Here is a 23,509-nt window from a genome sequence, read left to right on the forward strand (position 1 = left end):
CGCCCCCTCCGCAAACCGCCACCCCTCACTGTTACGAAAACAGACAGAGCCTACTGGCCATATTTCCCCGATCCCTAATCCAGGGTGACATTCCAGGCAAACCACCACATCGCTCCCTTTCTTTCGCTGTTTAGGGCCTGCTTTATGCTGACTCCATTGCACTTGTTCTGAGACAAGGGGGAAGATGTGCAGTCTATTACCCTTATAAACCAGCTCCTTTCTTCCTCTCTCTGCCATTTAAAAGGGCCTTTCTATTTGACTGAACAAGAAAAGGAACTCTAAGAGGGGAATTAACATTGTCCCCATTATATTGTCCAATTAACACTTGTCCCGTCAAAGGCTGAGTAGGAAGCCGGGAGCCTTGGTCAATGAGAACTTTTAATCCCTCAGGTAAATGCAAAGTCGCATTGAACACGATCAAAGGGCAGATCTCAATATATTCTCTCCCCAAGCCCCTTCCCTCCCCCCTCATGCATAGGACTGTATGAGGCTGCTAAGTTCTGGTTTGAATGAGTCTCAACCTCCCTTTGTGGCCATGTTGGGTGAAAGTGTGGGGGATGGTTGATCAGACGTTTAAAAACTCACACTAAGGCTCTTAATTACATTCAACACAAAGACACCAACGCAGACATAGTGAAGTAACGATGACCCAACCATCTTCTTTTTTAAAAACCGATTTCCTCTCCGTAGGTACTAGGCCCAGCACCATTATTAACAAAGTAAATTATGCAAATAATTAATCCTTTAGAAGGATGGAATTTCGGGGTCAGTTTCTTCCTTCTATAGAATGCCGGCGTTCGCTGCGATTTGACCCATGAGAAACGGATGGGGGCTGAGGCTGGAGGGCAGGGACCCCTCAACACTTGTTGGTCATTTCCCCATCTCCTGCGATCCTAACACGCCTTTTCTCACGCAGTGGGTGTGTGAAATGACCCTATACATGAAGATGTCTGAAAAAGTTATTAGTTAAGGATTCCTTTGAGACCCGGGACTCTTCAAAAAAGATTCAAATTGGTTTACTAAGATGGAAAATTAATCTAGGAGAAAAGCAAAAGAAGGTACGGCAAATCAAAGCCCGGGGTTGGTTCCTTCCCAGAAGTTCACACCGGTCAGCCCCGCCCGGTTGCTACTGAGGGTCCCCGGGGGCTGTTGAGCCCTGTCTGGCTGCAAAATCTGTACTGTCCGGAGAAGATCCACTTAAATACACTTAAAAATAAGAACGCAATATGACCAAATTCAATAGCCTGGAGCAAGCATGTAATATGAGTCCTCTCCGAAGGAGCAGGCCACACTCCTCACCTTCTGGACACACAGTCTGGTAGATGCCTCATGAAACGCTGCAGAATGGTGTCAGGTGAAGAGGCCATTCCCCGGAGATGTGCCCCGGTCAAGGTCTGTGGAGCAGACTGAACTATAGAGAGGTACCACGCGCTCTTTCCGGAGTCTGCTGCAATCGGTGACTGTCGGGGGCCGGGGGGATGGGATGGCTTGGGGTTTAGACGGTTTGGGAACCTCAGTAAACCCATAACAAAATGTCAGCAGTCTGACCACACTGGCAAGGCCGTCCCCTGAAACTCTGACCCAGAGCCGCCGCTGACGTGTGATCCAACCGCCGCACATGCAGCCAGGTTATCAAGATGTGAGCTTCCGTGTCAAGCCAGGCTATGGGGGGAACAGAGAAAGTGGCCCTCGGGTACTCCGAATCCACACGCACTCTCCCCCCCCCCCCCCCGGCATTGACATCCACACACAGCCATCCTTGCTAGTCCTCCCTTTGTAGGATTTTTTACATACGCGACTCCTTTAGCCTCGAGTGCTTTCTCCCCACCAGGCTCCCTCACTCCCTCACTCCCTTCAGGCCTCTGTTCAAATATCACCTTGTGAGGGGCACCTGAGTGGCTCAGTCAGTTGAGCATCTGACTTTGACTCAGGTCACGATCTCGCGGTTCATGAGTTCGAGCCCCACGCCGGGTTCTGTGCTGACAGCTCAGAGCCCGGAGCCTGCTTTGGATTCTGCGTCTCCCTCGCTCTCTGCCCCTCCCCCACTCACGCTCTGTCTCTTTCTCTCTCTCTCTCTCAAAAATAAATAAACATTAACAAATTAAAACAAAAATAAACATTAAGAAGTGTTTTTAAATACCATCTTCTTATACGATGCTTTGCCCATCTCGTAAAAAACCAGGACACACACATTCCCATCACTTTCCGCCCCCACCCCACCCCAGCTCGACTTGTTTTCATAGTCGTAGTCCTCAGGGAACATAATATATATCTACACACTTATTGTCTCTGCATTTGGCTCCTCCCGTTTTGCCAGGGCCTGGAATACTCCGGGGGGTGGTAGGTGGGCACACGGCCCTGGTTGGATGAGTGGAGGAGGGAAAGGCATGGCAGGGTGGGCTCGAGAAGCAGCAAAGCAGTTCTCCTGGAAGGGAAGATCAGCCCGAATTAGCGTGGCAGGAGGAGGGCTTCCTGGAGGGGGGGGCGGGGGAAGGGTAAGTGTCAGGCGGGCATTGAGGGTCAGGAAGCACTCTGATCGTAAAAATGATAATTAGGGTGACCATATAATTTATCGCCCAAAATAAGACACTTTGGGAGTGAAAAGAGCGCTATTAATAATTACACCAGGGCAACAGGCGTAAAATAAGACCGTCCCAGGAAAACCAGAATTTACGGTCACCCTGGTGATGATTAACTAGTAAAAGAGACACCCTACTTGCAAGTGGACGTGGCCGGGTTGTATTCTGAGCAGCACCCTGTAGAGGTCTCGAAGGCCATTCCCCTGAGGATAGGAAGGGTCTGTCCTGAAAAGAGTGGACATCCCCATGTTATCGACCGTAAGCAGAGGTGGGCCTCACAGGGGACACTGACACAGAATCCGAGTCTTGCGTGCAAAGCAGAGGGGACTGTTTTCCATTGAGTTCAAAGTTCTCCAGGCTTCGCCTTATTTTGAGTCCGGAAGGGCTCCTAGGAAGGCACTGAGACAGTGGCCAGGAGGTAGGGAGCTCAGGGGAGTCTCCTTGAATTTGTACTAGGAAATGAGCCGGCTCTTAGCTGCCAGGCTACCTCAATACAAGCTTTTCTGGGTTTATTTCCCTCCTGTTGTCTCACGAACATTTAGTCAAGTATCTTCCTGTGACAGCCTGGCCTCAGCTCTCTCATGTCTTTGTCCTCAATGGGGGCGGAGGAATCAAGGGGAAATAGGTGATTTTTAAGCCAAGAAGTGTCCTCAAAAGGAATTAATAAGATATCTCTTGATTTTTTTTTTTAATCTTTGTTTATTTTTGAGAGAGAGACAGAGTGCGAGCAGGGGAGGAACAGAGAGAGAGGGAGACAGAGAATCCGAAGCAGGCTCCAGGCTCCAAGCTGTCAGCACAGAGCCTGACGCGGGGCTCGAACTCGCGAACTGCGAGATCATGACCTGAGCTGAAGTCGGCCGCTTAACCGACTGAGCCACCCAGGCGCCCCAATAAGATATCTCTTAAGACAGTGACTTTCAACCTGTTTTCTTGACGTATGAAAAATTCAATCCAGTATTCTGATTTTAACCGATGCAACTTATTAAAACTAAACTCAGGTTTGCTCAGGAGTTGGAGCCCAAAGTTTTACCTTCTTTTCCTCTCTCTCAACCCCTCTCCCCTGTGGGGCTCTCATGAAGTCAATAAATGATGCAGAGTTTGAAGACCCCCGTCCTGCAGAAGCACCCGGCCTATACAGAGCCAAAGCTACCACCGCGGAGGGTCTGCTGGGGCAAACGTGGCTCGGATTTTTTTTTAATTTCATTTTTTAAATTTCATTTTGTTTCTTTTCGTATTTGGGGATGACCTTTCCAGGATGTCCCGCAGAGTCTGAAAGCTGATGCAGACATAACACTGCCAGGAAGATTTATTGGCTGATCCGAAGCCAAAGAGCCCAGAGTCTCATAAACAGTGCCCTGCCCGCTGAGTCACCCAATGGTCCACACAGAGACAGCCTCTTGTGTCTTGGCCCTTCTGTCATCCTTGGCCAAGGACCACCTCCTGGATCTCTCTTCAGTCAAGCCACAAAGATCAGTGTTGACTCCATCCTGAGAGGTGACCCCAGCTCCCCATAGCCAGCAGGCACTGGAACCCCCGGCCGGGAACTGGGGTGAGGCCAGAGAGGCACGTAGGGCACAAACTCAAGGAGACGTCACTCTCGGGAGAGCTAGTAACTAAGTGTGCCCCAGTTGCCTCACTTGTTTGGTCCCAGTCCCGAGAGTGGGCTCCAAAATTCCAGATCGTTCAGAGAGAAGCACCTAGAATTTTTTTTCCATGATTTTGAAACCTTTTCACCGAATCATACTGGTGAGCTACCATGTTAAAGACCCTTCCCCATGAAGGGTGAGCCAGGGAAGCAACGAAGGAGAAATGGAACATCCACCCTTCTGTACTTGTACTCAGAAGGTCCTGTGTGCAGACACGCGGACTTAATAGTGGCCGGCCACGTGCACACAGCAGGCCGGGCAACGTGGCCGCTGCCGTGCCTGCTCACGTCTTCTCCCTTTCGCTGGGTCTCCAGATGCCATCTAGGAAAGGCCACGTCGAAGTCGACACTCAATTTTCTGACCCATCTGTTTCAAAAGAATTACGATTTTCCCAAAGCGGTAAAGAAAGATATCAGCGTGAAAAAATGGTCTGAGAGAAGACAGAACATAATTTGGGAAGTCAGGTCACCATCTATGCCTTTAGGGATGCACACTTGTCTCACATGAGCCTTGTCGCCCCAGCAAAATCAGCAGAAACAGCAGCAGCAGCAGCAGCAGAAGGGCGGCCGGATGTAGGAGCCCCAACAGTGCTCGGGGGCTTATCTCCTTTCACCTCCCACTGGTCCAGGTGTGACAGCACCAGGCTACTCTGAATCCCAGCCCACCCCTCCCTAGGGGTGTGTCAAGTCACTTAACCTCTCTGTGACTCAGTTTCCCCATTTGTAAAATGGAAACGTACTCGCTCCGAATTCATCAGGGTGGTAGGAGGGTAAGCAGAAAACATACACAGACAGACAGACAGTTCCTAACCATACAGAGCATGGTTAAACAGGTGTGGGCCACAACCTTATGAGTGGTGGCTATTATCTTTATCATCGCCCTTTTACATCTGGGGCCGCGGGGGCTCTGTGTCACCCCACTGGCGAGTGGTGGAGCCAGGGTTAGATTGAGGTCTGTGTGATGTGGCCCATTTTACCACACTGCGGGCCCTTGGTCCTCTGAGCCCTCTCGGCCAGGCCGTGTCTGTCCAGCCACCCCCTCGCAGCGGCCCTGCACTACGCCTGCCTCTGCGCGCCCAGCCCTCCCCGTTCCCCAGCACATTCACCCTGGGGCCGGGGATGGTCAGCTCTATGTCGCAGAGGAGAAAACTGAGGACAAGCCAAGTAAGGACCCCCAGCCTCACCGTCAGTGACAGGCCTCACTGGACTGGTGCTCGGATCCCCTGGCCCCACGGCCCAGCACCCCCGCCCCCCATCCCTGAGGCCATTCCTCTTGTGCGAACATCCCCTTTCAGCTCAGGCAGTGGTCCTCACATGCAGGGGTGCCGAGAACCCCCACTTCCTCCTGCGGCCTCAAAAGCACTCTCTGAGAACAACGAATCTAATCCTGTCTTCTCCTTGTATTGATAAGGAACCGGAGGCCCTTCGAGGAAAAGGACGGACCAAGGCAGCACAGGGAGTTGGGGGAAGGGTCAGTCTAGCTGGTTCCGGTGTCTCCAGGCCCCAGCTCGTCACCCTCAGAGTGAGGGACACTGTCTCCCTTCCCTCTCTCCCAGGCCCCTCCCACCCAGAATTTCTTCCCCATCACTCTATCTACCCCCACTCCAGAAACCAGATCGCCTTCAGGAGAAGGCCTTCTTCTCTAGGGAATTTGGGCATTTAATCCAACCACTTTTATCTGCTCACGTGAGTATCAGCTGTGTGACTGATGATGACTTAAGCAGGTGACTTGAGCAGGTGACTTAATGGCACTGAGCCTCCAATTCCTCTCCTTTATAACAAGGCGTTAGTGCCCCCCATACCCTACTTTGTCTTGAGAATTAGATGCAGAAAGTGTAAGTTACAACACGGAATAATTATCTGCCATCCCGGATGCACCAAATGTCATTGCCGCCGCGAGTTCTGGGGACCCATCCAGGAGCAAAACAAGCAGAAGCCGCGACATCGCGACGCTTTTGTTCTGATGCTGAGGACGTTGTCAATTATGGAGATAGTTCTTCAACATTTTTACATAAGGTAAGGGGAGGGGAGATCCTGGAGACGGAGGGTCAGGAAGGGCTCCTGAGGAGGCGACGCTCGGCAGAGACCTGAACGAAGTAGGTCTGTGAAGACAGAGAGAGAAGGGTCCCCCCGACACAAGCGCGCTGAGGCCAGTGGCCCGGGACCCACCAACCCTGCCTGCGCTCCTTTCTGAGCAGAGGCTCGGACAAGACCTGTGGGCACGACCAGGACAGAATGCCTTTCTGGAGGGTTTGCCTTTCGTGTTCCCGCCTGCAGGTGCCCGGAGTCTCCTCTCAGGTGTCCCCGGGACCTCGGGAGCCAGCACACGGTCTGCCCAGCGCAGGGTTCTGGAGACCAGCGAGACGTTGCTGCCCGCTCCGAGCGGGCGGAAGCCGGTTGACCGACAGAGAGGCGCGCTGAGCTTGCAGGTCCGAGGCACGGACACCGGCCGGGAAGAGAGCCCCGCTCCTGAAAGGGGTCTGCGTCCGGTGAGTGGTTTGCCTCGATCTCACCCTTAAAGTCTTCGCCCCGAGCAGCACACTGTGCACAAAGCCCAGGGGCCCAGCCTGGCCTTTCTGCTTCATTGCAGGGTTTCATTTTCCCTGTTTTCCCCCGCCTGGCAGCGTGGTCTCCTGAGGTGACGGCAGGGTAATGGTCGGGAGCGTGTGTGCGTGTGTGTGTGCACGCACGTGTGCAGACATGGGCGTGCATGCACATGCTTGTGCATGTGTGCCAACACTCCCCACACTCCCCCACTCCTCATCTTTCCTCTTCTCCCACCGCTTTCTGTATCTTTTGAATATCGTCATCGCTGGTATGTATGATGCAAAGATAGGTCAGTCCCTGTGATTAACAAGAAAGCGGAAAAGAGAACAGATCACAGAGGAGCAAAACACATAGCGAGTGTAACACACGGCTACCCTTTGGTGGCCATTATTTCAACTCTCCCCATTATTATTCCAGGGCCCCCTCTGCTGCCGCTAGGTACGCTGAGTACTGCTATGCGTTTTAAATGGGGGAGAGATGTGGGCTAATGGGTATTCTGGAAGGTTCTTGGGGGAGAGGTAGGGCTGGTCCCGTAGAGTGCGGAGCCTTCGCCCTGCCTCTGGAAACCCTTGGTCCAAATAGAAAGTGTGCACGCCCCCGCCCCCCGACTTCACGAGGCGTCCACCCAAGTGGGCACATCTCTACTGTCCTCTTTTTTTCCAGAAAGCAATCCCTTTCTTTCCATCGTATGTTATAGTCTTGGGCTAATAATAATAATTCAATCCACTGGCATTCATTCAGAAGGCAATGGTGTCTATTGATTGATCGTAATTAATTAATTCAGTGTCATTTAGTGGGTGTGTTTTTTTAAATAAACTTTTCTGAATCTTGGGAGGGACAGTAAAGCCTTGGACACAGATCCTCACCCCTGAAAGCTTGGAGAGATCACGGAGCGCTTCCTGCGGGAGATGGTTTTCAGGAAGGGCATCGGAGGAAGAAGAAAATATGAACAGAGGAAAAATACATTCCAGGCAGAAGAAAGCTCAGGAAGAAATGCCACGAGTCTGGAACACATGGAAGATTTTTCAGAGAGCAGTGCCTAGACCGATTGGCTGGAGAACAAGAAGTGTGATAAGCTGCTGGGGTTAACATATGTGAAGTCTTCTTTCATAAAGCGCATTAATCTTGCAAATGTTAGGTGCTATTTTAAGGCTGGGAAGGCCAGCAGGGGCCTAGTGAGAAGCTTCGAATGCCCCGCCCAGAAGCAGGAGGCTGGTAGGGTCACTCGGTGGCTCGGTGGCTCGGGAGGGGCTTTCCGGAAGGCAGGTGGTGGGGTAGGCGAGGGGGAGAAAAGGCCGATATGCACGTGCCGACAGCGAGAGCTGACGAAGTCCTGACCCGAGGCAGGAGAGAGGACTCGGAGGGGCAAGAAAGGAGATGCGGGCCATGGCGAAACACAGCATCGAGCAGAGATGGTGTCGTGCCAACCGTGAGAATATGGAGACGCCCAGATGCTTCCTTGCCACGTCCCTGCAGTGCTACTCACGGGACCGTGGGCAGAGGCTCGGAGCCTCAGCCCCTCGGCAGGTGCACAGCTCTGTGCGTTCTGTGGTCCCATCAGTCAGCCTCCCGCCTCTGAAGGCTCCCAAGCCTCTGTGACATGCCTCATATCAATACCAAAAGCAGAGTCTCACTGGCAAATCATGACAAGATTGAATGAAAAGGCAGGAGAATCTATTAGTCACTTATAGTCAGCACTTACTCCCGTTGGCTCGAGCAGGGAAAAGAAAGTGAGAAGAGATACGACAGAAACAGAAACGGGCTGTGCAGTTGTGAGATTGGGTTTCAAGACAGCTTACAGACTGCGTGAGGGACAAGTGTTTTTCTCTCCGTGACTGGCTGACGCCACGTCCTGGCGCGATGCAGGGAGCTAACCAGACTTTTCCAGACACCGTTATCCAGACACAGAGCATCCAGCCGAGGTCCCGCGGGCTCCTCGTGAGCACCGAGCGAATCGGCGTTCCCGTTGCGGAACTCTGAGCAAGTCTCCGAGTTTGCCAGGGAAGATTTCTCCCTTGTCAGCCGAGTTTACAAAGAGAAGGGGTAGCCCCTCCACCCGGGAAAAACGTGCGCGGCGCCCGCTAGAAGTCAAAGGACAACCAAGGTTGCTGACGTGGATGGACAAGGGATGACCTTGAGCGTAAACAACCAGAAGCTGGGTAGGTGGGGACCCCAGGTCCGCGACCCACTCGCAGCGTGATCCCAGGCAGGTCACACAAAATTGTGGACCCTCAGTTTCCTCATCTGCAAAATGGGCCTAAAAGGGCCTATGCTGCTGCAGGGCTATTTGGAGGCTTAAAGGAGATCATGGATACAAGAGTGCTTTGAGATTCAAAAATGTAGTTCCTACAGGAGACATTACTTTGATGCCAATTTGCTCCCTGGGACATTAGCCTTATAGCAAGGAACAGCCCCACACCACCCACCCCCAGCTCCAGCCCCTACCCGCCCCCCCCCCCCCCACTAAGCTGCCCTCAAGCCCTCACAGGTCAAGGGAGAGCTGGGTCGAGATTCCATTCAACATTCAGCCCTGCCACCCCATTGCCTCTCAGCCATCCAGGCATTCTCTGCACATGTGATCTCGAGTAAGTCACTTCGCCTCTCTGAGCATCCCCTTCCTCGCCTATCCAAAGGGGACCGCGCTGGGAGCCTTTCAAATGACGCGCACATGCTCAGCCCATCTCACCTGCTAAAATGGAACCCCTGCCCCAGCCTCCCCCGTACCCTGTGTGAACTCAGGCAGGCTGTGTGACCGCTGTGAGCCTCAGTTTCATCTTCCATAAACAAATATTGAAAGTACTTCATGCTGGGGTCGTATGAGAAACGAATAACTCGATTAAAATAAAGTGCCCACCGCCATTTTGGCTCCTGGTAGATGGTTAACAAGGAGTGACCCCACCTTTCTCATTTCTGTCCCCTACTCTGCCCCCAGGGCAGCTTAAATCCTTAAATTGCTGCCCCAAATCTTTGGTAAATTATAAGTCCACCTGACAAACTTCTTCAATCTCCTTTATCCATTGTTTAACCCTGCCCTGATTGGTGAGACGCTATATCACTATAGTACCTCTGCTCTCCTGCTCCTGGAAAGAAGCCAGAATCACCCAACTGGTAAGTGCCTTGACGGGACCTTTTTAGTGTCTCCATCTTGCGGATAGGATCCAACAAGTCAGCTCTGACCCATACGCCCCCGAGCTTAGGAGGCCAGAAAAAAAAATAACCACATTCCTGAACACCTAAATAATGACAGGATAAATGGAAATCCAGTGTATCACCTACTTACGTCTTAGAAAGTGGATTCCCATCAGCCCTCTCATGAGTAACAGCAGTCTGAAAGGTTATGCGACTTCCCCGACGTAACATTTGCTGAGGACCCACTATGTGCCAATCATGCTGAGCACCTGGGATGCGGTGGGGAGAAGACCAGCGGTCACTCTGTAAGACAGAGCATGACAGGTCCCAGGGAAGAGAAGGCCAGATGGACGGGGCCTAATCTCACCTTGGGGGGCCGAAGGCACGTGAAGGGTGAAGGTGGAGAAGGGGAGATAGCCAGCTGAATTCAGAACCTGGGCTCACCCAGTTTGAGAGGCCACCGGCAGGGAGGCCAGGGATCCCCAAGATGGGGACCAACCAAGATGGCTTGCCAGGTGTTCGTCGTGTGTGCAGTTCTCTGGGACGAGCCTCAACAGCTTCCTGAATCACCCCAAAGAACCCGCTCCGTGTACTGTCCTTCCCTCCTCCCAAGGTCAAGGACAACTGCAGTCCCATATTTGCACACATTTCCCTGCTGGGAAACTGCCCTGCACCGTCCTCGGGTGGGTGGACAGGCCGCTGTGGCCTCTCCCTCATGGGGGGGAGCCTCCTGACTGCTCTCAGAGCTTCCTTTCGCCCGCCCATCCCCGCGCAAAACAAACCCTGCTCCCAGCAGCTGTGCGCAGGGGCAGGGGCGGTGTGCAGAGGGGGCATCTGAGGGGTTATGCCAGGGTCACTAATGGGAAGGAGTGTTTCTCATCAGAACCCTTCTCTAAGAGCTCATCGATTATTCATGGCCATTAAGAGGCCAAACTTCCTTCTAAGGGAGGGACCCGTGGCTCAGAGGGCAACCGGCCAGGCCAGGAAAGCAAGCCTGGGGACAGCCCCAGCAGGCAGCGTGAAGTCCCCATCACGGAGGTCGCCACGGGCGAGAGGCGGCCCCCGGAGAGCAGGGAGCGGGCCCGGGGCACGCTTGTAGGTGGCTCCCTGGGCCTGCTGGCAGATGTATTCATCCACTAAATAATTGACACCCTCCAGGAAATGGACCGCAGAGATGCCAAAGCCATTAGAGGCTCTGCCGATGGGGGAAGGGGACACAGAAGAGAAGAAAACACAGAAGAGCCACCTTCTCTGGCCTCTAAAGGCTTCAGGGTTGCCAGGCACGCTCGTGCCCTTGTCTCGTCTGAATTCACCACAGCCCCGCTGGGTGTTCATTGCTACCTATGTTTCCCAGGTGAGCAAAACAGGGCTCAGAGAGGTCAAGGGCGTCACCGCCAGGCTGCACTGCCTGATGGTGTTCAAACTGGAACTCAAGCCAGGTCCTGTGATCCTCAGCACGTCCCTTAAGCAGAAGAAATTTCACCAAGAAATGAAGTGCCTGGTTTCTTATCACGATTCCTGTGTGAGACCAGATGCTTTGCTCGCCCCTGTCTCGGGCCTCTGTACCTGGGTCCAGGTATTCCTGTCCTCCCTGGACACACTGGAGGGACTGTCCCCCATTGGGACATAGCCGCTAGAATATTTAGCGGGCACAGATTGCGACCAGCTGTGTCCACGGAGAGAGAGCCTGAGGTCCAGAGAGGAGTTACTTGTCCAAAGCCCCGTACGGAACAGAATGGGACCCAATATCCAGGACTTCAGGTTCTAGTTCCCTTCTTGTCAGGGTGCTGCCTAAGAGGCAAAGGCCGGCTGGGACCTCTGCCTTCGAGAAGCCCAAGAAATCCCCCCAGTGGCCTACGCAAAACCAGCGCGGCAGGGACAATCCCAGACTCCCACACACTGGGTTGGATGATAAAAATAAAGCTCTGGCTTCAAAACCAGCTCTCAGTCTGACCCACAGAAGGGAAATAAAACGCAACTCCGGGGTAGATACAGACGAGTCGCAGGCTGCAGACACGCCCGGGGTTTATTGATCATTTCTCAGAAACTAGGTCAGCACTGGAGAAGAGAGTCGGAGCGTGTGTGTACGTGTGCAGGTGTTCACAGGGAACCTCACTGCCTCCCGAGGGTGGGCTGGGCCACACCGTGTGTGACAGCCTCCGAGGGCTGCTGAACCCAGTGCCACAGGCTCGGTACTTGTTGCCTTAGAACGGCAGAAATGACCATCTCGGTTCTGGAGGCCACAAGTCCGAAATCAAGGTGCCAGCTGGCCATGCTCCCTCTGAAGCCTCTAGCAGAGGAGGACCCTTCCTTGCTTTTTTCGGCTTCTGCTAATCCCAGTGAACTAGCAGTGAAACTGGTTTTGGCAGTGAAACTCCAGTCTCTACCTCCGTCTTCCATGGCCGCCTGCCCTGTGTGTTTCTATGTCCACACTTCCCTCTTCTCATAAAGAACCTGTCAGAGGGGCTCCTGGGTGGCTCAGTCGGTTAAGCGTCGGACTCTTGATTTCAGCTCAGGTCACGATCCCAGGGTTGTGGGATCAAGTCCTGCATGGGGCTCCACCCTGAGCATGGAACCTGCTTAAGATTCTCTCTCTCTCTCTCTCTCTCTCTCTCTCTCTCTGTCTCAAATAAAAGAAAAAAATGTTAAAGCTACCAGTCATATATGGAATAGGGACCTACCCTACTTACTTAATGACATCTGTAGTGACTCTGTTTCCAAATAAGGCCATATTCTAACATACTGGGGCTAAAGGCTTCCATATATCTTTCTTTCTTTCTTTTAAAAATTTTTTTTAATGTTTCTTTATTTTTGAGATGAAGGCAGAGCACGAGTGGGGGAGGCGCAGAGAGAGAGGGAGACACAGAATCTGAAACAGGCTCCGGGCCCAAGCGGTCAGCACAGAGCCCGATGCGGGGCTCGAACCCGCGAACCGCGAGATCATGACCTGAGCCGCAGACGGGCGCTTAACCCACCGAGCCACCCAGGTGCCCCTATATATCTTTCTAAGCAGCATAATTGAATCCGTGACACCACACCAGATTTAAAAAAAAAAAAAAACATCGCTGGTTTTAAGGGCTGGGCAAGTGTCAGTTAACCCCAGTCTCCTTTTCCCACCGCTAGACACTATCACGGCCCCTTGGTAGCAGCAGCCTTTTGGCCAAAGAGTGCAGGCCGCGCCCAAGACAGAGCTCTGGGCAGAGTCGGCAGCGATCATAGCACGAAAGCTGTTCCATCACTACCTGCTTTTGGGAACTTCGTGAACAAATAACATCCTCGTACAAAGTCGTATAAGGGTTCCTTTGCCGCACGGTCCAGATGACAGCATTCCTTTGCTTCAGCAAATGTCCACTGAGCAGGTACTGTGTGCCAGCACCCTGTGCGGAGGGGCACTGGAGATTCAGGGATTCGTGACATGCTGTCCATCCCCACGCAGAGCTCAAACTCTAGAGGCAGAAGCATTTGAGTAAACGGATAATTACACCACAGAGTGATAAATGCTGTAATAAAAGGGTGTCCCAAATGCCGTGGGGTACAGAACAGCGAAAAGCAAATGTCTGTGCGATCTTCACTCACGTTACCGAGCTCTCTGTCTGTCCGGCCCGCAATAGATGTATCGCCTCCAGTCAGTACACGCAAGGCTGGGTCTTCTTTTGACAAGAACAGGTGGCTTACTGAGGAATTGCATGGTACTCCGGGTGGGTAATGAGGCTCGAAAGCTCTCTCCCAGAGCCTTCAGCATCTGACACCACGGAGCCAGAGATGAAAGGGGACAGTTCAGGCCAAGCAGCCTACGGTCGCCTTGAAACCACCCAAGCAGCACAGCCTTATGGCGTCCACTTCCCTCCTGGCCACAGCAGGTCCTTGGATCACTGGGACATTGAAAGCTCTCGACATGCTGCTACGATTTGCAGCGCACAGCCCCCGGGGCGGAAGTGCTATCGAGTGCAGGACCCCGCAGGCAAACACACACAACGGAGCCTCAGGTTTGCGATTCCAAGTCATCCTGTAGAAAGGGCTGTGTCTCAGCTCCCTGGCAATGCCACCCAGGTGACAGCTGCAGCAGTGGCCGTGTGTGGCAGCCCATCCTATAGACATTTTTATAGGAGATGACAGCTTTCCTACTGCACAGCCCGTATCTCGTGGGAGGCAAGGAGCAGCTGGACAACCACAAAAGGACTTTGATGTCAATATCAATTCTCCAGACCATGAGCAGTCAGTTCGCGGGAAAAGGGAAACAAAGAGCCAATAACTGCATGAGAAATGTCCAATCTATCTCAAACTTCAGGAAATGTTAATTAGAGCCGCAATGGGTTACCGATTGGCGTTTATTAAACTAGCAAAATGGTATATGTGGGATGATCCTCGATGCAGGAAAGAGACCATGGAACGAGCAGTATCCTTCGTTTGTGAAGGAGAAACAATTAGAACCCCCTTTCTGGGAAAAGAAGACATTTGGCAATACAAACCAAGTCCCCTTTAGGAATGGGTACACTTTGGCCCACTTCTAGCAAGGACTCTTAAGGAAATAATCAAAATGTTTTATATAGAATTTTATATAGAATGTTTTATATGTATAGTAGCTCATGGAGATACTTACAATACAGCAAAACGGTAAATAATATAAATGCCCGGCAAAGTGGGGGAAATTAAAGAAATAACGGTTCTTTCAGAAGGTGAAATCTAAGAAGCCATTTAAAATCAGACTTTATGGGGCACCTGGGTGGCTCAGTCGGTTAAGCATCCGACTTCGGCTCAGGTCATGATCTCGCGGTCCGTGAGTTCGAGCCCCGCGTCAGGCTCTGTGCTGACCGCTCAGAGCCTGGAGCCTGTTTCCGATTCTGTGTCTCCCTCTCTCTCTGACCCTCCCCCATTCATGCTGTCTCTCCCTGTCTCAAAAATAAATAAATATTAAAAAAAAATTTTTTTTAATCACACTTCATAGCTAACATTAAAAATAAATAAATAAAATAAAAATAAAATCACACTTTGAAGACAGTGTAATAAATGAGGAAAATATTTGTTTTAAAAGAGAAAGTGAAAAAAGCCACACGAAACTATACCGACCACTTGATATCAGCTGTGCAAACATGTATTTTAAAAGACTGGAAAGAAATACACCAAAGCAAAAACAGTGACTGTATCTCTGCTGATGGGATTACAGCTTAGGTGAGAAATTTTTCTTCTCTATAAATCCCAAAGTTTCTTCAATAACTATACATTGATGTTCTCGTTAGAAAAATATTTGCGGCAATTTACCTTGTTTTAAAATACACACATGCGTGGGGGCGCCTGAGTGGCTCAGTGGATTGGCATCCGGCTTCGGTTCAGGTCATGCATAGTCTCATGGCTCTTGAGTTCGAACCCCACGTCGGGATCTCTGTTATCAGTCTGCTTCAGATCCTCTGTCTCCCTCTCTCTCTGGCCCGACCCCACTTGTGTGCTCTCTCTCTCTCTCTCTCTCTCAAAAATAAATAAAAATTTTTAAACTATATAAATAAAAAATAAAATAAAATTAAATAAAATTAAAATAAAATAAAATAAAATAAAATAAAATAAAATAAAATAAAATAAATACATATGATGTTACTATGTCTAATTAGACGGACAGGACTCCGTTACAGGCCAAACAAAAAATACTTACGGAGTGAAACAGAAGGTAGTGGTGACTTCAAAATTGTCACCCATTGTGCCGGACTTCTTTGTATTCAATTGTGTTAAGTTACATAACCATTTCTCTAAATATTTGGCCACCCTGGTGACAATTCCAGGTATAGTTTCGTGTGGCTTTTTTCACTTTCTCTTCTAAAACAAATACTTTCTCATTTATTACACTGTCTTCAGAGTGTGATTTCATTTTTATTTTATTTATTTATTTTTAATGTTAGCTATGAAAAGTGTGATTTAAAAAAAAATTTTTTTTTATTTTTTTTTTTAATTTTTTTTTCAACGTTTATTTATTTTTGGGACAGAGAGAGACAGAGCATGAACGGGGGAGGGGCAGAGAGAGAGGGAGACACAGAATCGGAAACAGGCTCCAGGCTCCGAGCCATCAGCCCAGAGCCTGACGCGGGGCTCGAACTCACGGACTGCGAGATCGCGACCTGGCTGAAGTCGGACGCTCAACCGACTGCGCCACCCAGGCGCCCCTAAAAAAAAATTTTTTTAACGTTTATTTATTTTTGAGACAGGGAGAGACAGAGCATGAACGGGGGAGGGTCAGAGAGAGAGGGAGACACAGAATCTGTCTGAAACATTGCTTGGGTTTCAATGCCCGGTTCAAGTTTCATCTCTCATTGGCAGATTCCACGGAAAATCGGTCCACGGGGTGTGCCTCCCCCTTGGAAATCTTTCAGATGTGGCTTCCTGCACGATTCACTGATGCTCCACCATTTGCTTCCATTCCGAGCACGTACATCTTCGCGTTGCTAGGTTTCGCACTCTTGGGAGCCCATGTATCGGTTAACTCTTACTGCGTAACAAACAACTCCAAAACTTAGTGACTTAAAATCACAAGTCAACGAATTGTCACAGGGGCGGCGACTGGTTGTTCTTAGCCGCGTCACTCATGTGTCTCTGGTTATCTGCCGGGGTGACGAGGGCTTAACTGGTCCAGAGAGGCCTCAACTGACACAACTTATCTCTGTTCCACGCAGTCTCTTAACCTCCGGCAGGCTGACCTGGGCTTTTCCTCTCGGTGGAGACGGGATTCCAAAGATAGTAAGTGGAAGCACGTGGGCCCTTTGAGGCCTAGGCTCAGAATCTGCATATTTGACTTTTGCTATATTTTATTGGTCAAAGCAAATCACAAAGCAAGCCTAGATTCAGGAGGTGGGGAACTAGACCCCACTTCTTTTTTTTTTTTTTAAGCCTATTTATTTATTTTGAGAGAGAATGAGAGAGGCAGAGAGAGAGAATCCCAAGCAGGCCCCACACTGTCGGCGAGGAGCCTGCCGTGGGGCTCGAACTCACCCGAGATCACCACCTGAGCCGAAATCGAGAATCGGACGCCCAGGTGCCCTGACCCCACTTCTTCATGAGAGAAGCTGAAAAGGTACATCGCGTGGATACAGGAAGGAAATAGGCGGGGCCATTGTTGCCACTGGGGGGTTGATTTGTTTCAACTCGAAATTGTGCCTACTCACTTGTCTGGTGATAACATATGCACCAACCATTTTACTGAGTGCTAACAGCTTCCCTCCCCCTCCCCCTCCCCCTCCCCCTCCCCGCTCTGAATTGCAGGAGGCTGGAAGCCTGGAAACTATATGCAAGCCCAGATTCCCTTGCCAGATGGCTTCGGATTTGGTTCTGCCAGTGAGAGGCTCTGCCAGGAGCGTGAAAGGCAGGAGGGAGAGAGAAGCCACTTTGTTCTTCCTACTTTTGCTTCTAGCAACAGCAAGACACGCGGCAGCCAGACCTGGGCTCCGGGGTGTCTGCTCAGGTAACACAGCTCCGTTGGGGATGAGTGTGGTAAGGGACGGGCCAGCTGGTAGATGACTAGTGGCACTGCGAGGACAAGTTACTTCAGCAACTTGCCTGGGTGGCTCAGTCGTTTAAGCATCAGACTTCGGCTCAGGTCAAGATCTCGCGGTTCGTGAGTTCGAGTGAGTTCGAGTGAATTCGAGTCCCACATCAGTCTCTCTGCTGACAGCACAGAGCCTACTTGGGGTCCTTTCTCCCCCTCTCTCTCTGCACACCACCCCCCCCCCGTCAAAATAAATAAATAAACTGTAAAAAAAAAAATTCATTTAAATACTTAGCTTAAAGTACAATCTGAAAACCAGGAAACTTCCGTGCCCGCCCTAAAAGAATCTCCGATTCCTCATATTCTCAGGACTGACACCGGTTGAAGTCAGACCCAAAATTTATTTCCACGAGTTGCAGAATTACAATATAAATTGAATTTACAGACTTTCCATATTGAGCATGTGACACTGACAGGGAAAGAGTGGCATTCCAAAAGCTAGAATAAGTCAGTTTAGATGACTTTCGATAAACGTCAAAATCTAGATTTATCTAATACCCTGGGAATTTTTCTCTATAGAAGCACCCTGTCCTTCTCTCCATGAGGAAACCCTGCAATACAAAATGACCACCATGTCATAATACATAAATAATTATGGGTTGATAGATTCGGAATATTCACAGGAAATGACTCTTAAAGAAACTACAGAAAGAACAGAACTGGACCTTTAAAAAGTCATCCCACCTAAACTTCTTAGTCACTTGGGTAAGCTGCGTCCCAGAGAAGCTCTGATCAGAACCTTCATCGCTTCCCATCACTTTATGAAAATGAAATGGGAGCTGAACATTTGCAGGCTCAAGGTGAAGTCACCCTTATCGGGTCCACTCAAGGAAGGTCCCCTGTTTGTTCATTTCTTGAGTGTCATCCCTACCGAAAGTCCCACAGGAATGTGACATCAGCTTATCAAATGTCACTACTAACTGCTACATTTGATTAATGTATATTCCAGTCCGGCTTTCTATAGACTTAGTTAAAGGTTATACATTCTGATATATGCCCTTAGAAGGTAGGCTATCACCATCTGTGGAGGGTTCCGTCACTCAACTTTATCATTTTTTAAAATAATTTTTTAAGCTTACTTATTTTGAGAGAGACAGAGAGAACACAAGCAGTGGAGGGGCAGAGAGAGAGAGGAGAGAGAAAATCCCAAGCAGGCTCCGCAGAGCCCGATGCAGGGCTTGAACTCACGAAACAATGAGATCATGACCTGAGCCGAAATCACGAGTTGGACGCTTCACCACCTGAGCCACCCAGGTGCCTCCCCACCATCACTCAACTTTAGCGTCCATAGGGAAAGTTGGCCTTGCCCATGATGATGTTTCAATGACTGAGTGGCTGTTATCTAGATAAAAGCACACAGTGTCTCAGCCAGCTCCCCCGGACGCTGTCCCCAACATGATGCTGAAGCTGTCCTTCCTTTCAGATTTGCTCAGACTTGGTGTATTTTCCATGGCAATATGAGATGGGAAGCAGAGAGCACTATGGGACCTGCCCAAGGTCAGAGCCAGGATGGAAAGAGAGCAGGTGCATAGGATCCCCAGCCTATGCTCTTAAGCCCGGCCCCAGAGAGCTTCCCCAGTAAGGACATTCCTGGAATATCTCTTTATGATGTCCCCTCCTGTCTACTTCCTCTGCCACTGCCCAGCTCATCACTTCTCTTCTGAAGGTTGTCCCAATACTCTCTTAACGCCCTGTCTACAGTCTCCTTCCCACAGGCATTCTCCACAAGGGCTCCTGAGAGAGCTGAAATGTCAGTCTGACCTGCTCCTTCAACCAGTGGCTCTCAAAGGTCAGCAGGGTGAGTTCCCAACAACGCAGCCTGCAGACAAGCCTTCCCGTCACCTTCCCCGCTGCTTTCCCACCTGCAAATGAGCCTACGTTTCAACTGGGCAGAATGGCTTGGAGTTCCTCGGGCACGGCAGATCTCACACGGAAGGTGTTCTCCCACAGGGATCTCACTGCCACCACCGCCCTGCCACCAAAATCTGCTTTTACGTGGCTTGCGCTAACTGCCACTTCAAGATTTGGCTCGCTCGGTGTCCCATTGCCTGGGCACCATTCCTGGGGACTTCCGGTCTTTCGGTTCCACCACTTGAAAGCTGAGCTCTGTTCTGAAGCCTATCCCCATAGAGTGTACTTGTTTAGTGACAGAACTCTCTCCCGCTATGTGTGCGAGCTCTCTGGAACCGTCTCTGTCTCCTACCACACAGTCTGACACTTACTTCACACTCAATGCTATTTAACGGATGGATGGATGAATGCAGGGATGGATGGAAGGATGGATGGATGGATGGATGGATGGATGGATGCCTGACCTGCTGTTTTCTTTTGCTGAAAAAAATTACCTCTTACTCACCCTCCCCCACCAGACTGGATTTTTTTTTTCCTCGATCCTTCAAATTAGAGGATATTATCGCTTCTATCAGTCATAGTTTCAGAAATGTAAAGATTAATACTCACTACAAGCAGCAAATGTTTCATCCTTAAGGTGCCACAGGAATAACATTTGCTAATTTGTATTTGCATTTGAAATTGAAACACAAATTGGCACAAGAACTATTACACATCCCGGCTAATTAATGTTCTAAAAATGAATTATGCAAATCAACCTCAACAGGCCTCAGAAGCTCTTTCCCTGTATAATGAACGACTCGGAATGTGAACCTTGTTTCAGGGCTGATTCTGATGGGGCTGTGAGCGCACATAGAAGCCGGGCTTTGGAACCAGACTCAGCCAGTTCTGTTTTCTTGTAGCCAGGTGGCAGTCGGCCCGGGCCTCACTTTTTCCACCTGTTAGCTGGGAATGAGAACGTCTACCGAATCGGGTTCCTGAAAGAGTCCGGGAAATGACTATTACAGAGCTCCTGACTATTACAAGGAGCTGCCTCTAAACATTTGCCTCCTCTACGCTCCAGAGCGTCCTCCCTGCTCCCGCGCTGACCGTGCCCTGCCTCCTTCGCCAATGCCGGTCCTGCCTCAAACGTGACTATGTCCTCTGGACCCCTGAAATGGAGACTCCGCCATGGTGGGCTGTTTCATTTCCTGCACTAAGAATCCAGGGAGTGATGGGACAGCTAGCTTGGCCACCGAGTACGCCTTAGGCCTTGAGAATGGAATGTCAGAACAGCTGGGAGGAGGTCATGGTGACTGACTGGGGAGAAAGCAGACGGCAGGGAAATTCTGGGCAGCTGTCTGTGTGGTCTGCAGGAACGCCCCGATAACCTATCATCCTGACCACGACTAGCTGTCTCCTGACTCGGCGGGGCCTAGACCAGCTCCCGCAAACCCGTCCATACGACGCAAGAGCGTGGATCAGGGACATTTGCTCTAGAAGGACTTCTGGGCTTTCACTAGAGTCCTACTACAACCCCTGCAGGCGGGTCTGGTGGTGAACATGACGATTCGAAGTAATACATTAATGTGCTTCCAGGACCCCAGTAAGAGCTAAAGGCTGGGGCAAAAGGGCAGGCATGTGACCATCAGGACAAAGCAAGGGCTTACCAGGAAGACTCCCCGGCAGGCGAGCTCTAAGCTCTTGCAGCCAAGGCCATCAGCGTGTTGATTCCCTTGGTTTTTCAGCCATTCATATACACAGTGAGGGTAACAGCACAGGAGGAGCCTGACAGCCAGCCCCCTTCTGAAACCGCTACTGCCCCATGTGGTGACCAGCCTGGCCTGGACGAGCCGAGTCCCCAGGAGAAGGTGGCACCGGCGACAAGACCAGGACTGACGGTTCCTGCCGTCAGCCTTCCACGTCTAGGCTAGAGGACGTTCCCGATCCACTAGTGGGGGAAAAGGGCAATGTAAACGAGCGTCACATGTCACCCGGGGAACACTGCAAGTAGCTGGCCTTCCTGGGGGTCCCCGACACAGACGGGGGGGTCAGCGTCTTCCTTTCTCCAGGGGAGATAATTTGGTTCCTTTCCATGTATTCCTTTGACTGAAAAGTTCACGTTCAAGGATCTCAAGTTAAAGATATTATTTAAATAGCAGCAACAGAATCAAGAGCCATGTGTTCGCAGTCTCAGTACCAGGGACGTTTTCCTCTGATGGAGAGAGCTGATTCCCCCCCCCCCCCCACACACACACCCTGTACCCACGCTTATTATGTGGCTCAGACACACAAAGAATAGAAAAGCCTTGGGGTTTTCTGCGCTACAGAGTAGGAACTAGCTCTCAATTGACGTATTTAAAGTAGGGATTATAAGAGAAAATTGGAAAGTCTCACGAGAGAAACTGCCTCTAAATTATTTATGGTGAGCGCCATGTTGTTTTACGCCCCACCTTAAGCTCGGTCTGCTGACATGATGAAAAGCAGCAGCTTCAAAGCCAGACTTCCCAGCTTCAAATCCCAGCTCCGTGGCCGGATGTGCGTGTGTGTGTGTGTGTGTGTGTGTGTGACCTTGGAAGAGTCATTTTATTGTTCACTAAGCGTCCATGTCCTCAGCTACACAAGGAGGTTTACACCTGCGGCACGGGACTGAACCTGACCGAAAAAGCGTCCAGAGTAGCTGCTACAGCTGCCGCTGGAGGCAAGATCGCCTGGGACTGGACCCCCACTCCAGCACACTCCAGCTGAGCGGCTTAGGCAGGTGATTCTGCGGTGCCCCAGGGCCTCCACAGCCCAACAGGGTAATAATCGTACCGACCGCCTAGGATCCGTGAGAGTATTAAGTGAGGCCGCCATGATCTGCATGCCTGTGTCCGCCCAGAATTCAAGTGTTGCAATCCTAACTCCCAAAAGTTTCCGTATTAGGAGGTAGAGCCTTTGGGAGGTGCTCAAATCATGACGGTGGAGTCCTCTTGAGTGAGACCGGCACCCTTATAAAAGAGACTCCAGAGAGCCCCCTGGGACTTTCCACCGTGGGAGGACATGGCCAGGGATCAGCAGTCTGCAGCCCAGAAGAGTGCCCTCCCCTGACCGTGCCGGCAGCGTGACCTCAGACTTCCAGAACTTTAAGCAAGTAATTTCTGCTGTTTATAAGCCACCTAGTCCGTGGCATTGTGTTACAGCAGCCCAAACAGACCAAAACAGAGTTAATGCATTCATACAGAGTCCGGTGCATAGTAAGTTCTTCTATGTTGGCTTTTAGGACCATTGATTTCTTCGGGCACTCATCGAGGGCACCCTCCATGCCAGGTCCCGTCCTAGACACCGTAACGCAGAGATTAATGGAACACCATGCTCAAGTGGTTCCGTGTTCACTGGACAAGATGGCACGCACACACAAATAATTCTAGCAGAGTGCGGGCTCCACATGAAAGCCAGGCTAGAGAATTTCAGAGAAGGTGACATTTGAGACGAGCCTTGAAGGATACCAAAGTGTCCAAAAGGGCGGCAGTGGGTTCCAGAGAGCAGTACCTGAATGTACCAGGCACGGAGGTGAGGACAGTAGGGAGCACAGCAGGTCGGGTGGGAAGAGGGGGCGGAGCCTGGAGGAGAGGTGTGGTCCAGCTTATACCAACTCTGTCCCAAGTGACCGGGAGCCAGGACACCTTGGTTTTCAACTCTCCCGAGTACCAGCTCCGAGAGTGTGGATTAACTTCCCAACTAGCAAAATGAGAATATTAAGGCATGATCCTTGGGGGCCCTCCCAGCTCTCAAGCGATTTAATTCTCACCAGACGGCAAACTTTCTGGGGACAGACTTCAGGACCTATTCCTCTGCTTCCCCTCGTGCACCTCAGCGACGGCAGGTTCGGTGCCCAAGAAATGCCTTTTAGGCTTTTGGAATTTTCTAGTCTTTTCTAGCTCAGGAATGTCTCGTTTTAACAGTTTGCTCCCAAGCAGGTCTCCGAAAGCATGTATTTATAAAACTGAGCCCCCCAATCTCTAAGGGTTTTCTCATTAAAACAAATTGGAAGTGCCTATACAAATGATGTCAAGGCTTTGAGAATTCAAAACCGAAGTGTTGGCCATCACCTGACTGGTCTGGTTCAAAGGACGCTGAGGTCCAGAGCCTCTTTGGCAAAGACAAGCCAGGACTCTCCAGAGCAGACAACTTGGGAAATGTGCAAAAGGGGCTCCCAGCCCAGGCTCCTGCACCCGATAAAATTAGCCGAAAAATGATCTCCATGGCAACAGG

The sequence above is a fragment of the Lynx rufus genome, unplaced genomic scaffold, assembly GCF_022079265.1.
Source record: "Lynx rufus isolate CCGP_SWC_20201006 ecotype Redwood Valley unplaced genomic scaffold, mLynRuf1.p SCAF_8, whole genome shotgun sequence".
Lineage (NCBI taxonomy): Eukaryota > Metazoa > Chordata > Mammalia > Carnivora > Felidae > Lynx > Lynx rufus.